The sequence below is a fragment of the Lucilia sericata genome, unplaced genomic scaffold (genome assembly GCF_015586225.1).
Source record: "Lucilia sericata isolate MDLA Ls3-8-SP2 unplaced genomic scaffold, ASM1558622v1 Contig000080F_arrow, whole genome shotgun sequence".
In the NCBI taxonomy this organism is placed as follows: Eukaryota; Metazoa; Arthropoda; class Insecta; order Diptera; family Calliphoridae; genus Lucilia; species Lucilia sericata.
In genome coordinates, this window is record NW_023994113.1 from 444,893 (window position 1) to 461,943 (window position 17,051).

A 17,051-nucleotide genomic window follows, 5' to 3' on the forward strand; every position below is an offset into this window, starting at 1 on the left:
TCAAATCAAAATCATATCAAAGCTAAAATATAGGCATATAAAGTCTGTATATAAATTTTATTAGGGAGACTTTAATTATAAAGAAAAGACAGAAAACGTTTAGTTTTTGTTACGAAAAATGCTCTTCTAAAAAACAGAAAAAATCTTTAAGAACTCAAACATATTCTAATTTTTCCAAACCACCCTAATATTGAGCAAAATATGCAGAAAATATGTATATTTATGATTAGTATGATCATATCTATAAATTGTTATCAATTTATTGTAAATACATGTCTTTCGTTTTTTTCCTGCATGTTCTTGTTTTTGTTTGTATTATTTGGTCTATAACGGAAATCGTTAATAAAACATATTGTTCCGGTGACTATATGATTTATTCAATTTTTATTATATCTTCTTTTTTATGTTACTTTTTTTTGGTTTTTATTACTTTACATTACATACAGATAAATAACATATATTCATATGTAAACCATACACATTATTTATACCATATGTAGGTGTTGTTTAAAAGTACTTACTTTAAAATTCTTATGACTTGTACGTGTCACAGTTTTTAGATGATTTTTGTCGATTTCGTCGCTTTTATATAAACTACAATGAGAATTGTGAATATGAAAACAAAATAAATTAGTTAATATTATAATAATTTGAATTTGTTGTGTTATAAATATTTATAAAATAAGTTTAATATTTTTTACTAGAATTTTAACATTTAAACAGTTTGGAATAATTCATAAAATCTCTACTTAGTCTTACAAGAAGTCAGTTTCCAGAGCGGCATTTTTAAGGGGGCTAAGCCCAAACAATGACCTATATTGTTCATTTTTCATATAAAGTAAACCATTCCAATATGCATATGTAGAAAATTTCAACCCTCTTGAATCTTTTGTTTCAAACCTATCGAGCTTTCAACCTACAGAGAGAGACGGTTATAGATATATTGACTTAGAATCTAGAATATTTCACTACTCGCAAACTGTCAAGCACAGTCGAAACCCAGTAGTTCAACAATGAGTCAATGCATTCGAAAATTACAGTAATACATGGACGTGTCACATAAATTTTTTAGTTTTACCGTTCCATGTACAAGCACTTTGCTCAAGTATGACAGGTATCAAGGGTCAAGCTCAATAAAACCCCGACAATCACTGGATAGAGCCGATAGAAGGGGCGTATCCATTCCTTAACCTCTTAAAGTCGCACAAACACAATACTGGTATGGCTCTGTTGTTTCGGCTACAGCACCTAAGAACATAATTGGTAGTTCGAATCATAGATCTATATTTGATTAGCCAGATTTATTTCAGTGGCCACAAGAACCTACTGTGATAAGTTGAGCATATTTTAGAGAAAACTTGAACACACTCAACCATGATGGAAGATCGCCGATAAACTAATGGTTAAGGTATTAACAACTCCGCTGACATCTCAAGCAACTGCACCGTAACTTCAACCGCTAATCCATCCATCATTCAGACATCTCCATATATACAACTCAGAATCCCTTTCATCCATCATATACAAGTATGCGATGGTACATTGCACACCAACGCTTACCAATCTTTTGCATTATCGGCTAAAAACCAACATTTTATTAATTCACAGCTTTTCCCTATGGCTTTTACCACTCCTAGACACTAGAATCGGTAACGAATGTCGAAGTACTTTACGCGAACACCTGCTCTGAGTGTCCTATTTCATGGTGGTCTTTTTCATCCACTGGGTAGCCTTGAGAACGGTCTACCATCGCCCCTGAATCCTCCAATGAAGAAATCAGGTGGCAATTTTTGTACATGACTGAGCCGGTCCATCTACAAGCACTTTGCTGAAATACTCGAGCTATCTAATCTCTTGCCATAGTGGACCCGTTGAAGAAGGACAGGTGTCATGAGCATACTAACCCCGATAAAGGAAAAGGACTCACCCCAGTGCATTCCTGGACCTCTTAAAGTCGCCCAACCACACTACTGAGATGGCTTCTGTTGGTTTGGCAACAGCACCTATAGAGGTATTTGGTAGACGGAAATACCCAAAATAATAAATCAGGATCTCTCTTCCCCGAAGCGTAAAAAGGCATACTATGGAGACTTTCCCAATCTTTCACCAATTTTTGCATCAGTTCCATTCTCATGATCATAAAGATTTCTCTACGGAATGACAGGCAATCGCTAAATGCTAACCTGACAATTCTCCAGCATATATCGGCTCCCTACTAAACGACCGGTAAGAAATATCGATCGGGTTCAGGAATCCAGCATATGCTGCCTTGTACACAGACCTGTGTCATTTGAAAAGAGAATTATTAAACCAACATTCTCTTCCTGCGAATTTGGGTTTAAACCACGGCCACTACGTGGCTGCCGAAGGAACCTCAACCAACTGACCAGCCAGGACAAGTCCTGCGAGAAACTGACCACCCGTAGTACCAGAATATGTGGTTCTCTTGTTAGACCCCATATCAAATCATAATAAAGACTAGCCGAGGAGTGAAGTGCCACCACCAGTTTATAGTCCCGGCAGACTATAGGTACTGGTAGCATCTATTTACACCGGGCTTGCAAAACATAAGATGGGGTCATTCATCAAGGAAACATGCCCCGGCGGTGGTAGGATATTAAGGTAGTGATATTAAGGCTAGCCCCTCTACAAGCCTCCAGACTGTTTTATCTATTTTTAATCTTTTAAGGTGATAATTACAGGATACTACTTTTAATAGACACCTGAGGAAATGCTACATAGTAGATCTAATTTTAGATAATTCGTCCGCCTGTTCATTACCCGTTCATTTAAGATAATGTCAGATATACGACCTAGTCAGACAGACAGATCACATATACATAGTTAGGAAAAGGAGATGAGAAAGTCTTAGGCCAAGTTAGTCAAAGAAGACTCCAGCATCATATCAACTAATTTGTTATTTAGCTTCAGCATTCAATTGCGCAAAATTCCGCTGCATGCAGATCTGGTCATTATATAAAGGTGTAAGTATAGGGACAAAGTGCATCTCAGAAGAACTGTATCTCAGAAGAACTAGCTCCCAGTGTAACTGTTAAGCTAATGCATGCTGATCTCTGAATTTTATATAGTTCATCTACTGAAAAAATTCGTTTTAGTAACAGTCCATAATGAGAGAGATACCTCTCTCTTTTTTTTTAAATTGAATGATGATAGGTACAAAATTGTCCTCATCCTTTTTTAGAGAATACCACTCAATATAAGGCCTTCAAGTGAAAATAAATTATGTCTATATTTCTTTATTATATTCTATTAAATACGAGTAGTTTCCAATTAACATTATATTTTAAATATTTCCATTAATAGTGAAACCTCTTTGAAAATTTTATAAATATTTCATGATGATTAGTTTTCTTTGTGGTATTTTGTATAAACTTTAATCATTTTTAAAATACATTTTAATAGTTGTAAAATTTTTATTGACAATACAATAACGCAAGTGTATGTAAATGTTTGATGTTAGAGGACATCATCACATTAATCAACAACAGTGAAAAAACATGTATAAAAAATACTTTAGAATTGATTATAGTATGTAAAATCAACAACAACAAATTGTTATATATTTATAAAGTTGATTTTTTTTGTTTTGTTTTTGATGTGACACAATACTGATGCATCAAAAAGTCATAAATATAATGGTGTTTAAATACAAATATAAATAGAATAACACAGAATAACACATAGACATACAAACATATTTACAAACACATGCATAAATCAATATTTGTTTACCTTTTAGATTTTTTCTTCTTTTATTTTTGGATTAGATTTTCAGCAATAGAAAAATATTGCTGATGTGGAGAAATTTTTGAAAAAACGTTACAATATTAGTATTGTAACAAACAAACTACAATAGCAGCAACAAAACAAACATGTTTTAACAAATAAAAAAACTATTTGCATATAAGTCCTATGTAAACATGACTACTGTATTTCAACTATAAATGTTTGAACCGAAAAAAAAAAATCAATCATTTTTTCTTTCTCTACAGCAGCAACGATGACAAAAAATTCTGGGTGACAAAAGATATAGCGAGCATAAAAAAACTGAAAAATATCAAACATTCCATATTGAATGATTGAGGTTAGACATGGATTGATACACCTCAAACTCCCTGCTGGAAAATATTTTAAATATTCATATGTAGACCACATTGACAGACACAGTTATATACTGATATTGTTACATGCTTATGGGTAAAGATATATATATTTACATACATACATATATGTATGTGTGTGTTGTATATGTCATGGTAGTTGTAAGCGTATTGGAAATGAGTAATAGTATTAGTAGTTCGCTTAAAAAGATTTAATACGATGTCAATTTTTAGGTTTGGAAACAAAATTGGTGTATATTCAAAGTAAATTCCATCTGACCTATTATATCGATGGATTCACTTGAGAAAAAGGAAGGCAGAATGGAAAAAACAAATAATAATATTAATGTTACGTTGCAAGACTTAAATGACCCAGTAACGGCGGCATGTGTTGATCTGCTCCTAAGTCATGTGGACTCTTCATACTGCAATCATGAGCAACATAATACTACGGCGGGCAATGTGTCAAGTGTACATCATGCCATTGACAAAAATGTAGAAGTGAAAAAGATTTATTCACTGGGAGGTACCTCTAAGCAACCGCCGACTTTTAATACCCCTGAAATATCCGACTCTTAAACTAAGACGATTATAACAACACCGCCATATCTAATCACAACAGAGATCAAGTAGTCTAATGGTGGAAGAGCTGAACGACAACAGAGCTAACTATCGACCACCAAACATGGTTAACAGGGAACGAAGTTAAAACAGATGTTATAGAAGATCATATTGGTTAAAATCCTGGACACTCCGAATAATACATTGCATTCTCTCTCAACCTCTGAGACAAAGATCTCCCAAAGTGTTGACTACTAAAAACAGAAAGAAAAAAAAGTTCAAAACGGAGTCTCTTCGATTCTACTTGACAGTTCGCGTGTAGTGAACTACCACGTAAAGCAACCAAAGAAAAAAAGAGGACCCTCGTCTTCAAATATACTGACAAAGATGAAAGATGAATTGTGGAAGAGCTGAGCGACAACAAAGCTACAGTTGTCGACCTGCAAAAAATGGCTATCGTGGTCCAGATAGATTTGTTCAATTACAGATAACTCCGAAAAATACGTCGTATTCTCTCTCAACCTCTTAGGAAAAGATAACCAGATCGTTCTAAGTGCTAAATACTAAGAACATGCTCTAGAAGAAAAAGAGCTCCTCGTCTTCAAATATACTGAAAAAGAGAAGTCATACCTTTTTCAAAAGAATCCCATGTCAAAATCCTACGACTGAAGGAGAAAAAGCTTTCGCATATCGGCCAGATCAACCTCGAAGGAAAAGGTGTCTGAAAAGAAGAAGCCGATGAGAAAACTGCAATAGATCATAGAAGATTTAGTGAGCCTTAAAATAGTGGACCAAGCATTAGCTTTTATTATCAAACCACCAAAATGCTGAGAATCTGAAGAATTTTTGGATGTCGCTATGCTGAGACTGGTCAAGAAGATCGACCTTGTTCTGTTCCCTAAGTCCGCTGTTTAGGATAGTAATTTGGCGTGGCATTTTTATATATAATACTCTTCCAATGGAAAGTTCTGCATCATATGGATACTTGGCTACTAGAAGATAATCGACAATGCAAGAGAGAATGTTCTTGCAATAAGGAGAATGGAGCTTGAGAAAGTTAACTTGATTAATCTGATTTTATAGAAATTCTGATCCTAGTTCCTTCATATCACAGCTTCATGAAAATTGTTCAATAAGACATCTGAAACCCAAACGTGTAAACAGTGAGGACCATTCCCCGACAACCGGTTCTACGTACCGGAATGACCCGAATTATTCGGCCAAGGGCTGTTAACCCCGGCAGCAACGACAACAGCAACACAGTGAGGACACAAACTTTCTATACTACAGTGTTTGAAATCACTTTAAAATGTGTCCTCGTATAAAAATTGGACAATTTATGAAGTAAATTCATTCATAAAAATATACACAGTAACTTACAAATGTATCTACCTATTTTGTATCTACCGTGTATTTGTGTATGTATGCGTATATTATATGTACTATTTATCTCAATTTTTAAAATACCATATCAAATGACAAACATGATACTTGAAGTATAGTGACAGCAACAATTTATTAACACAGCTAAGGGAATTTCAAAACAAATAGATACCAACCATACATATACATACATATTGCATGTACATCATTTTAAAACCATACATACATACATATATTACTATAGTGGTTTCTATTTCCTAAGATATTGCCGTATTTTGGGAATTTAGAAGAGGGTAAGCGTGATTATACCACTTTACACATTACGAATTATATTGAAATTTCAATAATATGCGAAAACTAATTAAATGTTTAATTGACTTCATCCGCCTTAATTGCTGCTTTAAGTTAAATGTGGATTAGTTTTGTAATTTTTGTTAAATTTAAATTTTTAAATTTATAAATGCTCTCCTTTATTAAAGTCCTTACATATTTTAAATTATATTTTCCAAATTTATATTCATTATGTCAAATTCTTTTCATATTTATTTATAAATTTATAAGTTTATACGTCTGTCTGTCTATTTAAAGATGTATGTAAGTATGTTTGTATATTTTAAAGATTGACATTATGTCAGAAAACATTCTTGAAATAGAAATAAAATCAATTAAATATAAATAAAAGTGTTTAATACATTTATATATATTTGTATCTATCTATAGTTCACACTAAAATATTTAAATGATTTTATTTATCCTGTTGTTGCTGTTGTTGTAGCTTTAAATAAAATATTTATGTCTAAGTAGAAAAATCCCTTTAGTAAGACAATATAAATAAATCTATAAGGAATTTAAATTTGAAAATTATTTTTCAAAGACAAAAATTTAAACCTTAAATCGCTTTTGACATGTGAGTGATTTTAGCAATTAAATAAAAGTTTAATTAAATTGTTTACGAAAATAAAATCAAATTTAATCAAATATTTAAGTAACTATAGAAAAGGGCAAAGTGTATGTTATGCTGTAGGATAAATTTCTTTAATTTTTACGTATTTTGTTGTAAATGTTCATAAATATTTGAAATTAAAAAAATAAAAATAATTTCCAATAATCAGTTATCGAACTAATATTAAGGAATTAACTCGTCCATTGGCTAGCTTATAGGCTAGTAAAATAACCTATTAAATGGTCTAGTCTATAGTCAATAAACTACTCAATACACCATAGACTAGTCCATAGTAATCTAACCAATGACTAGACAATAGACTGGTTCATATACTAGATTATTGACTAGTCCATATATTAGATAAGAGACGTGTTCATAGACTACTTAGACCATAGACTAGAAAAAAGACTAGTCAATAGGCCAGACAATAGATTAGTCCATTCACTAGACAAAAGTCTAGCCCATAGACTAGACAAGAATCTATCCCATAGACTACACCATAGACTAGTCCATAGACTAGACTATAGACTAGACCATAGTCCATAAACTAGACAATGGAATTGACAATAGACTTGACCATTGACTAGACAAAAGACTACTCCATAGATTAGACAATATACTATTCCATAGGCTAGTTCATAGACCAGCCAAAAGACTAGTCCATTGACTAGACAAGAATCTATCCCATAGACTACACCATAGACTAGTCCATAGACTAGACTATAGACTAGACCGTAGTCAATAAACTAGACAATGGAATTGACAATAGACTTGACCATTGACTAGACAAGAGACTACTCCATAGACTAGACAATATACTAGTCCATAGGCTAGTTCATAGACTAGCCAAAAGACTAGTCCATAGACTAGGCGATAGACTAGACAATATAATAGTTCATAGACTAGATAATGGACTAATCCGTAGACTAGGCGAAAATCTAGCCCTAGACTAGTCCAAAGACTAGACCATAGATTAGACCATAGACTAGTCCATAGACTAGACCATATACTAGTCCATAGTCCATAGACTAAACCATAGATTAAACAATAGACTAGACTATAGACTAGACAATAGAGACAAATGGAGACCATAGACTAGAAAAAAGACTAGTCCATAGACTAAACAACAGAATAGTCCAAAGACTAGCCAATAGCCTAGTCCATAGACTGGATAATGGACTAGACAATAGAATAGTTCACAGACTAGATAATGGACTAGTCCATAGACTAGACCACAGAATATACAAAAGACTAGACAATAGATTAGACCATAGTCCATAAACTAGACAGTGGAGACAAGTGGAGACGATAGACTAGAAAAAAGACTAGTCCATAGACTAGACAATATACTAGTCCATTGACTAGACAAAAGTCTAGCTCATAGACTAGACAAAAGTCTAGCCTATAGACTAGACAAAAGTCTAGCCCACAGATTAGACTAGCCCATAGACTACAATAGACTAGACCATAGTCCATAAACTAGACAAACAACTAGTCCATACACTAGACAATATACTTGTCCACAGACTAGGCGTCAAACTAATCTATAGACTAGACAATAGACTGGTACAATGACTAAACTAAAGACTAGATTATATACTAGACAATATACTAGTCCATTGACTAGACAATATACTAGTCCATAGACTTGACAATATAGTAGTCCATTGACTAGACAATATACTAGTCCATTGACTAGACAAAAGACATGTCCATAGAGTTAGCAATGGACTAGACAATAGAATAGTTCATAGACTAGATAATGGACTATTCCGTAGACTAGTCCATAGACTATACCATAGAGTAGTCCATAGATTAGACCATAGAATAGACAATAGACTATACCATAGACTAGACAATGGACTAGACAATAGACTAGTCCATAAACTAGATAATGGAATTGATAATATACTAGTTAATAGACTAGACAATAGACTAGAAAAACACTTTTTACTACTATTTTAACATTTATATTTTCTATGAATAATATTACATTAGCACCGGTTATCGGCAAGGGGCTAATAAGGCTCTACAAGCAATTGTATTTCCCCGTAAGTCTCTAGAATTTTGATTCAAAAGTCATTATCTTTATGTTATTACAGAAACAGTAGATTGCTGCGTTTGCTTTTTCACCGCTTATTTTATTAAATTCTTAAAAAAATTAAAAATTTCCAAAATTAACATTTAAAACTCTCATTTGTCTTCAATTTAAAGTTACAACAATAATGAAATCTGCCAATAATTATCGCTTTCACAATCTTGAAACGTATACGTAATATTTGTAGTGTAAATTTTAATTGCATTTACTGATTATATTAATTAAATATAATGTACGTATACGTAGTGGTGTCCTCATAAGGACAACAAGCATTTTATGCATAAAATTCTTAAACTGTTTTTTTTTCAGTTTTTCTCTTTTTATACGTTTTTCTGCTTTTAATTCTTTAACATTTCTTTATTTACACCTCATAAATTACAAAAGCACATTAATTTAAAACTCATTTTTTTCTTCCACTTTTGGGCGTATAAAAATGTGATTTTATTTGTTTATTCATTACAATGAAGTGCGTGTATTGTTCTTTAAACATTTTGAAATGAAAAGGGTTATTTAACAAATGGTGAGAGAAGTGGTAAATGTTATTTTTTGCTACTTTTATTCAATGGAAAATAATTAAAAGAGGTTTTTATTGTATGGTGTGTTATTAGTTCAATTATTTTTTTGCATAATTTTGGTCTAAAGGTAAATGTGTAACGGTTTTTTTGTTTATCAAACCACAAAAATGTCAAGGGCTAATCAATCAATTTACAGGTTGGTTTCTATAAGAGACTTGACATTTTAAGTTCAATTAACATTAACCAAACTGAAACTATAATTTGGCTAAAAGGTAACAATTTTTCCTCTAGGTAATACAAAAAAATACTGTTTCCGTTGTGGTAATAAAAATTTTTGTAACACAATTTGTATAACTCTGTTATTGTTTGTAATTTAAACCAAACGTTTGCCATTATTGTTCATGAATATCCTGCTTCTTGTCTGCATAATGCCGGGTTATCATGGATAGTTATGTTGTTGTAGCTGCTGCGTTTTTTTTTGGTAATAACGTTGTTGTTTTAAATTAAAATTAAAATATATTGTATTAAAATGCTCATTACGCATTTTATATGTAATTGTGTGCGTGAGTGAGTGCGTTGTGTGTGTGTTTTTATAGAATTGCCTGCAGTCAGATCAACATTGACAAACACGACAGACAGACAGACGTTTGGGCGGACAGACAAACGCACTCAAACCATTAAACCAACCATGCAATCAGCCAACCAACCAAGCGTCCAACCAACATCTCGCCTCGCAAACTATCATTTTCTATAAATTTTCTCTATAAATATTTTACTTATGGTATGCGATACTTATTTCGTATAATGACTTAAGTCGATTTAAGTAAATTTACTTGTTTTTTGTATTTGATAAAAACTACTTAAATTTCATAAAAATTGTAGAAAATGTTATGGAATTTAATTAAACCAAATTATGAAAAAAATCTATATTGACATTGTTCCACAAGGAGCTAAGAGCCATTTATCACCGATTTCTTAGCATCAAAAGGCTTTGGGTTTTCCAATTTTACTTCTTACTAAATAGTCGCTTTAGTTACAATATAACTGTCTATTCTTTGACTGATAGTGCAGGATATCTACACACAGATAACAAATTCGTTGTAGTAACCGAATTTTTTCTTAAATGATTTAATCAGTTACTGCAACACAATTTAAACATTTTCTGATTACACAGGCTTTAGACTGAAAATCTGTATAATTTGGGTATCTGTAGTATAGTTTGTTCTCTGATTCTTCTATGTAGAGTGCTAATCGATTTCTGTTTGATATCTCTTTGATAATCATATATAGCTTATTCTTGTTTCTATACCCTACACTACTATATGTAGTGGAGAAGGTGTTATGCGTTTGTGCAGATATACCAATAATTATGCTATGTCTGTCTGCCTGTCTGTCTGTCTGTCTGTCTGTCTGTCTGTCTGTCTATCTGCCTGTCCGACTGCCTGTCTATCTGTCCGTCCATGTAAACCTTATGCACTTGCGTTCTAGTTTGGAGTTTCGAATTGTCAACTCTGAACCAGAACACTAGTAGTGACCTTGGTGTAAATCCATCCATTGTACTTCTTTACTAAGAAGTACAAAGTACCCATCTTCACTCTTCCTCGTTTAAATGGGATAGAATTGAAGTTATCTGACAGTGCTAAATATCTGGGAGTAATCCGGGATTCAAAACTATCATGGCATTTGAACAATCAATCTAGGGTGTCAATAGCGGCTGCGGCCTTATACTCCTGTAAGAGAGCAATAGGGTTCAAACTCCAAGAATACCAAATGGCTTTTTGACATGTCAAGCCCATACTATTATATGGTGCACTCGTCTGGTGGAAGTCTATACAAAAGACTCACACCGTAAAAGCTTTGAAGGAATCCTTCGTACATCAGCTCTGCTGATAACGGGGGCCCTTCGCACCACCCCATCAAGGGCTTTCTTTAATGGAATGACTACCTATTGATCTAATGGACCAAGAAGTTGCCCTCAACGCGGCTATTAGAATCAACACAATTGGTATGTGGCATATGTTAGGTCATTCTACCACTCTTAATTGTCTGGGAGAAATAATTGACAACATTGACTATTGCATCATCTTTTGATAGAAACTTTTCGGTGACTATCCAAAACGATCCAAATGTAATGGAAATAATCCTCCATGACGGATCGTATAATGTCTTCACCGATGGCTCAAAATCAAACCATGGTGTAGGCGGTGGCTTTTACATAGCACATTCTGGAATGGAAGTTTTCTTCAAGCTTCCAGCTTGGGCTCCATGCAAGAAGACTAAACTTATCCAGTATTGATTTCTGCAGGAGCTGCCAGGATGAAGATTAAGAAGAGAGTATAACTCACTTCCTCTGTCATTGTCCCGCCCTAGCAGATCATATAATGATTGTGCTAGGTAGCTACTTCTTGCATGACTTAACGGATTTATCGGAGGTCGATATGCGAAAAATAGACTCCTATATTCGTACGACTAACTGGTTTGGTTTAGGAAACCAGAGTAATTAGCTCGAAGTGTACTAATATACTGACCGTTTTCTTTCGTTTCATGTATCACAAAGGGATCAATTTACTGGATCCAAGTGTGTCCCCAGTGAAGACATCGCGAGGACGACCTCCTAACCTAACCATAACCTCTAATTATACTTTCCGGAAGTACAAAATTAAGAACAAGTTAAATAAATTTTAGTCGCAATTGGCAATTAATATAGATTTAAGTTCTTTTAAATCTAGTATGGTACATTACATTATTCGAAAGTACATACTTTTATGCATAGTTGTACATGAAAATTTATATAGAAACATTTTCGTATATTGATATAAAATGCACAAAAATCTGCCAATTTTAATTTAAACTACAATAAGTATATTGCAATTGTATATGTGTGTTGGTTACCGTTTAAACAATATAAGTCGAATTTTATAAATTCGTTTAAAAGTCATTATATATGTATATAGTAGAATTCCATTTTATTCTAAAATTAAAACTGCGTTTGTATAGAACACATTTGGACTGGGTTGGGGAATGTAGTTTCAAAGAATTAATATTGTTTTGGTAAGAGAAATTATAACTAAAAGTTTTTACTAAAACCTACACTTTAACAATTATGAACTAGTCTTGCTGTTAATAAACGTTATTTAAATAATACAAACTAATTTACAATTTGAAATTTATTTATAATTTGTTATGTTAATAAATCTTTATCAATAATTTATAATCATATAACTAATATTGCTTTGAGTGATGTAATAAATATTAATGTTTCATCAAATAGCAAAACAATTAATTTTAATGTTATTAATGTTATTAGTTTGATAAGACGTCGTAGAATCTGTATTTTTTTGCATTATTTATTAATTCAATTTAAAAAGAATTGCAATTGCAGTATAAATATTAAATTTATTTAATTGTTTATTTAATGATAAAACTTTAATTGTGACAATTAACGGAAATATCTTATTTTACACTATTACCTCTAATATACGTTAATGTTGCTCAAACTTTTACATTTTTTGTTATTTTCGTCTCATAGCAACAAACTATTTGGATTATAAGAGGTAAGAATAGTGTGTATGGGTCTAATGTTGTACTGATCATTACGATCTAAATTGAGTTTTTGTGTTATTCAGTTTTTCATGTTGAGTACACTATGAGCCTTGGAGTTAGGTTACGAAGAGCTAATTTTTGATAGAGGGTTTATATGTGGGCTTGGGGCAAATATAGACCGATCCCGGTAAAAATTAGATTTTCGGGGTGTTCTGTTGTATGGGGGCTAGATGAAATAATGTGCCGATTTTAACTATTTATTTAAAAGGCTTCATCCTTGGGCCAAAAAGGCGCGTGTACCAAATTTCATCCCATTTTATTCAAAATATACCTGTACCTTGCGCTCAAGGTTTACATGGACAGCCACCCACGAATGTCGAGAGTTAACGTGAACGTCTTTTTCATCGACTGGGTAGACCAGAGACGGTCTAGCACGAGCCAATGAATCCTTCTATGAAGAACTCAGGTGGCAATTTTTGTACATGGCTGAGCTGGTCCATGTACAAGAAATTTGCTGAAGAACTTGAGCTATCTTATCTCTTGCCATAGTAGCCCTGTTATGGAATGACAGGCCGCATGGGATCAAACCCAATGCAAACCCCGAAAAGGAAACGGCAATAAATAGTCTAAAGTCAATAGAAGGGGTGACTACCCCAACATGAGGCGAAATAAATCTTCCGGTAAACCGGAAGGTGACCACCCCTACGATGTCATGAAAGATTACATTATTAAAAATACAATCCCCATCAACTAACGACCCATTCCAGTGCATTCCTTAACCTCTTAAAGCCCGCACAACCACACTACTGAGATGGCTCTGTTGATTCGGTAACAGTACCTAGAGACGTATTTGGTAGTCCGAAATATCCAGCGAATAAATCAGGATCCCTATGTATGTCAGATAATGCGACAAAGGATGTAGAAATTTCCAAAGTCAATTCGAACCCAATAATTACCCCGACGAGTTGAGGGAACGGACCTCAACCATATGTCGCGTAGCATGAAACAATATGAATCCTGTTGAGATGTTTCCTGAAGTAAAAGCGATCGTTCACAAATTATATCAGTTCCATTCTCAGACCATAAAGAACGACCTACAGAATGACAGGCAACTACCCAGTGTGAACTTGAAAATTCCCCAACATATACTGGCGCCCTACTACGCGAAGAGTAAGAGATACTCAACGGGTTCAGAAATCCAGCATAAGTTGCTTTGTCACATCACCCCGTGACATCTGTTGAGATGGCAACAACACCGGAGAGGGAATCCAGACATATGTATTTGGCATTTGGATATATCAGTCCTTAAACCAACATTCTCCAACAGTCCCGGCAGACTAGAGGTATTGGTACCACCTCTGTACCACGGGATTGCAATACACCAAGATGAAGTTTTTCATCGAGGAAACATGCCCCGGGGGGAGCCAGTCAGACGGACGGATCGACTCAGAAAATGATTCTAAGGCAATTGGTATACTTTAGATTATGAGAGTGACTTGTACTAAAATATCTTAACCTGCGCTCTGGTAGTGCAAGACAATCACATATAATATGTTGTACCGACTCTTCTTTTAAATATTACATGTTAAATGGAGAACCTTTAAGATTTGACATACGACCAATCATACAGCGTCCCTTAATGTTTATAAGAAGTTCCAACGAATTTCCATCAAGTTCTATGAGTGTAAATTCAATTTTCTATAACAGAACATTTTGTATATTCTAAAAGTGTTCAGTTTCATCTGTGGACTATTCGTCAATGATGTCCTCTACCTCGGTCATACCTTTTCCGTAACATATTCATCAAATAACGATCCGTTATATGAGCATTAGTTTCGATATTTAAATTCACCGAATTGCTTTCATGTCAACTAGACAAAAGTGTCGCCTGAGTTGGAATTAAAAATGAAGGAAATTGAAAAGACTTCTTGGCCTTATTGCGTTTGATTTGAGAGCCTTGATAGATCAATGAAAGTTCTCAAACAATTTTTGAAATTCAGTGTAGACTGAGATGGTTTATCCTGAAGCCCACTGTTGGCTTCTTGGTATTTTTACTCGAGGAGTACTGTAAAGCTTGGTGTATGCAACATTGAGTCTATGACCCCATAAACGTAAGATTGTGATTTGATCAATGTAATCATGTTTCAACGTTTTTCTAAGTTTAAGAATCGATTTTGCACTTTTTCATTTGATATTTGTAACAAGAGTGGATTCGTCTAACATTGTCTCCAGACTCTCCTAGAGTATTTAGCTTATAGAGCTCGTATTAGCAAAACTGCTCATTCTTAGTATATGTTCGATTTCAATTGTTACCTTGGAATAACTGTAACAATAAAATTTTTTTCCAAATTAACCACTTGTCAAGCTGCTTCAAAAGCAGAACAGCAAATAACATAAATTCCTACCATTAAGGCGACGACTTAAATATTTATTTTAGTTTTTCGCTTAAAACAATCATAATTCTAATGATCTAGAAAATCTTTTTTTGTTTACTTTTGGTCATGCCTAGTTAGCTGTTGACGATGTCTAGGTGGTTAGCTGGTTGTTTTCTTTTTTTTTCTTTTTCTTCATTGGTTAGTTAGGAGAATTCCGTTTTTTGCCTCAAGCTTGCAAACAAAACTAGAAAAAGTTAAAAGAACAGGGCAGGAAAATCAAATTCAATCACTTTAATTTAATATTTAGTTTTCTACAAAGTATAAAAGCCATTTAAAATTTATAAAGTTTCACGGTTAATAAATTCTATGCAGTAAAACTGTTAAACAATAACAGCAAACAAACAAACCTTATCATTAAACAAACTCTACTTTGCCCACCCATTTTCCACTTTCCTGAAGACGACTCCCCCATCCTTTTTACACATTTTCCTTTACATTTACACTCTATTTCATGCGCAAAAATCCAACGTTTATAATTGACTGTTAAAAGAAAAAAAAAAATCAAGAAAAGGAATGAAAATCTGTGCAATAAGTTGGTTTCGGTGTGTGTTATTACCAAAGACGTCTTATAAAAGCAAAAAAAAAAAAAGAGAAAAAAAGTCAAAGAATAAGGAGCTGAATAAAAATATTAAAAAGCCGAAGAAAATATATAAGAACTTCCTCTTTTCATACAAGACTTTTATATAAAAGAAACTCCAATATATTATTTATAATGACTCACTTCCGTATCCGCGCTTAATTTACGGAAAAATTGTGCTGAAGGAAAAAAAATTTACTGAAAAGCCAACGGCACGTTACACATAATGCGTGTACAATGATGGTAAGATTAAACAAGGAACAAATAAAGTACAAAAATATAAGAAATGGAATGAAAAAGAAAAGAAAGAAGATGACTTAATGATATAGTAAATTTATTTTACGAATATTTGTAAATTAAATTAAGAGCAAGAAGTGTAAAGAAACCTGGAAGTAAGTAATAAGTAAGACCATAAAGCAAAATACTTGCCAATAAAAATATTACAAGAGGTGGTCAAATTGATATTATTACTTTAATATAATTTAATAAATACGTAAAAAAGAAAATTGCAAGAAATTTTTAAACTTCAATTAAGTAAACTAATGTTTTGACACTATTAACCAAGAGTAATAGGTTAGTATAGATTAGATTACATAAAGTTATTTAACGAGAAAACTCTATAACCCATTGTGATATTGTTAAAAAATTTGGCCCATCTTGTGAATACTTTGATCATCGAGATTTCCAAGCGGTACTTCTAATAATTTTAGTTATTATCATTAGAGACACATCACCGATATAGTCCAGATCATACACTAGCCTTCGTCTAAGCAAATTTACACAATAGTTAATAGGTGACCAAGACCATAAGATTTGACTTGCGTCTGTGTCTAGTAACTAACTAGTTTGTCTGTAATTCCCCTCAGTGTTTAGAG

The 17,051-nt window shown here is 33.2% G+C and overlaps 1 long non-coding RNA gene across 1 annotated transcript in view; it reads right to left on the bottom strand.

The window, feature by feature from the left end:
• Positions 1-301: 301 nt before the first annotated feature.
• Positions 302-17,051, bottom strand: part of LOC119599541 — a 196,038-nt gene continuing 179,288 nt past the window's right edge. The window contains exon 9 of the long non-coding RNA XR_005231080.1: positions 302-594. This is a non-coding gene — a long non-coding RNA (uncharacterized LOC119599541). The remainder of the gene's footprint in view (positions 595-17,051) is intronic.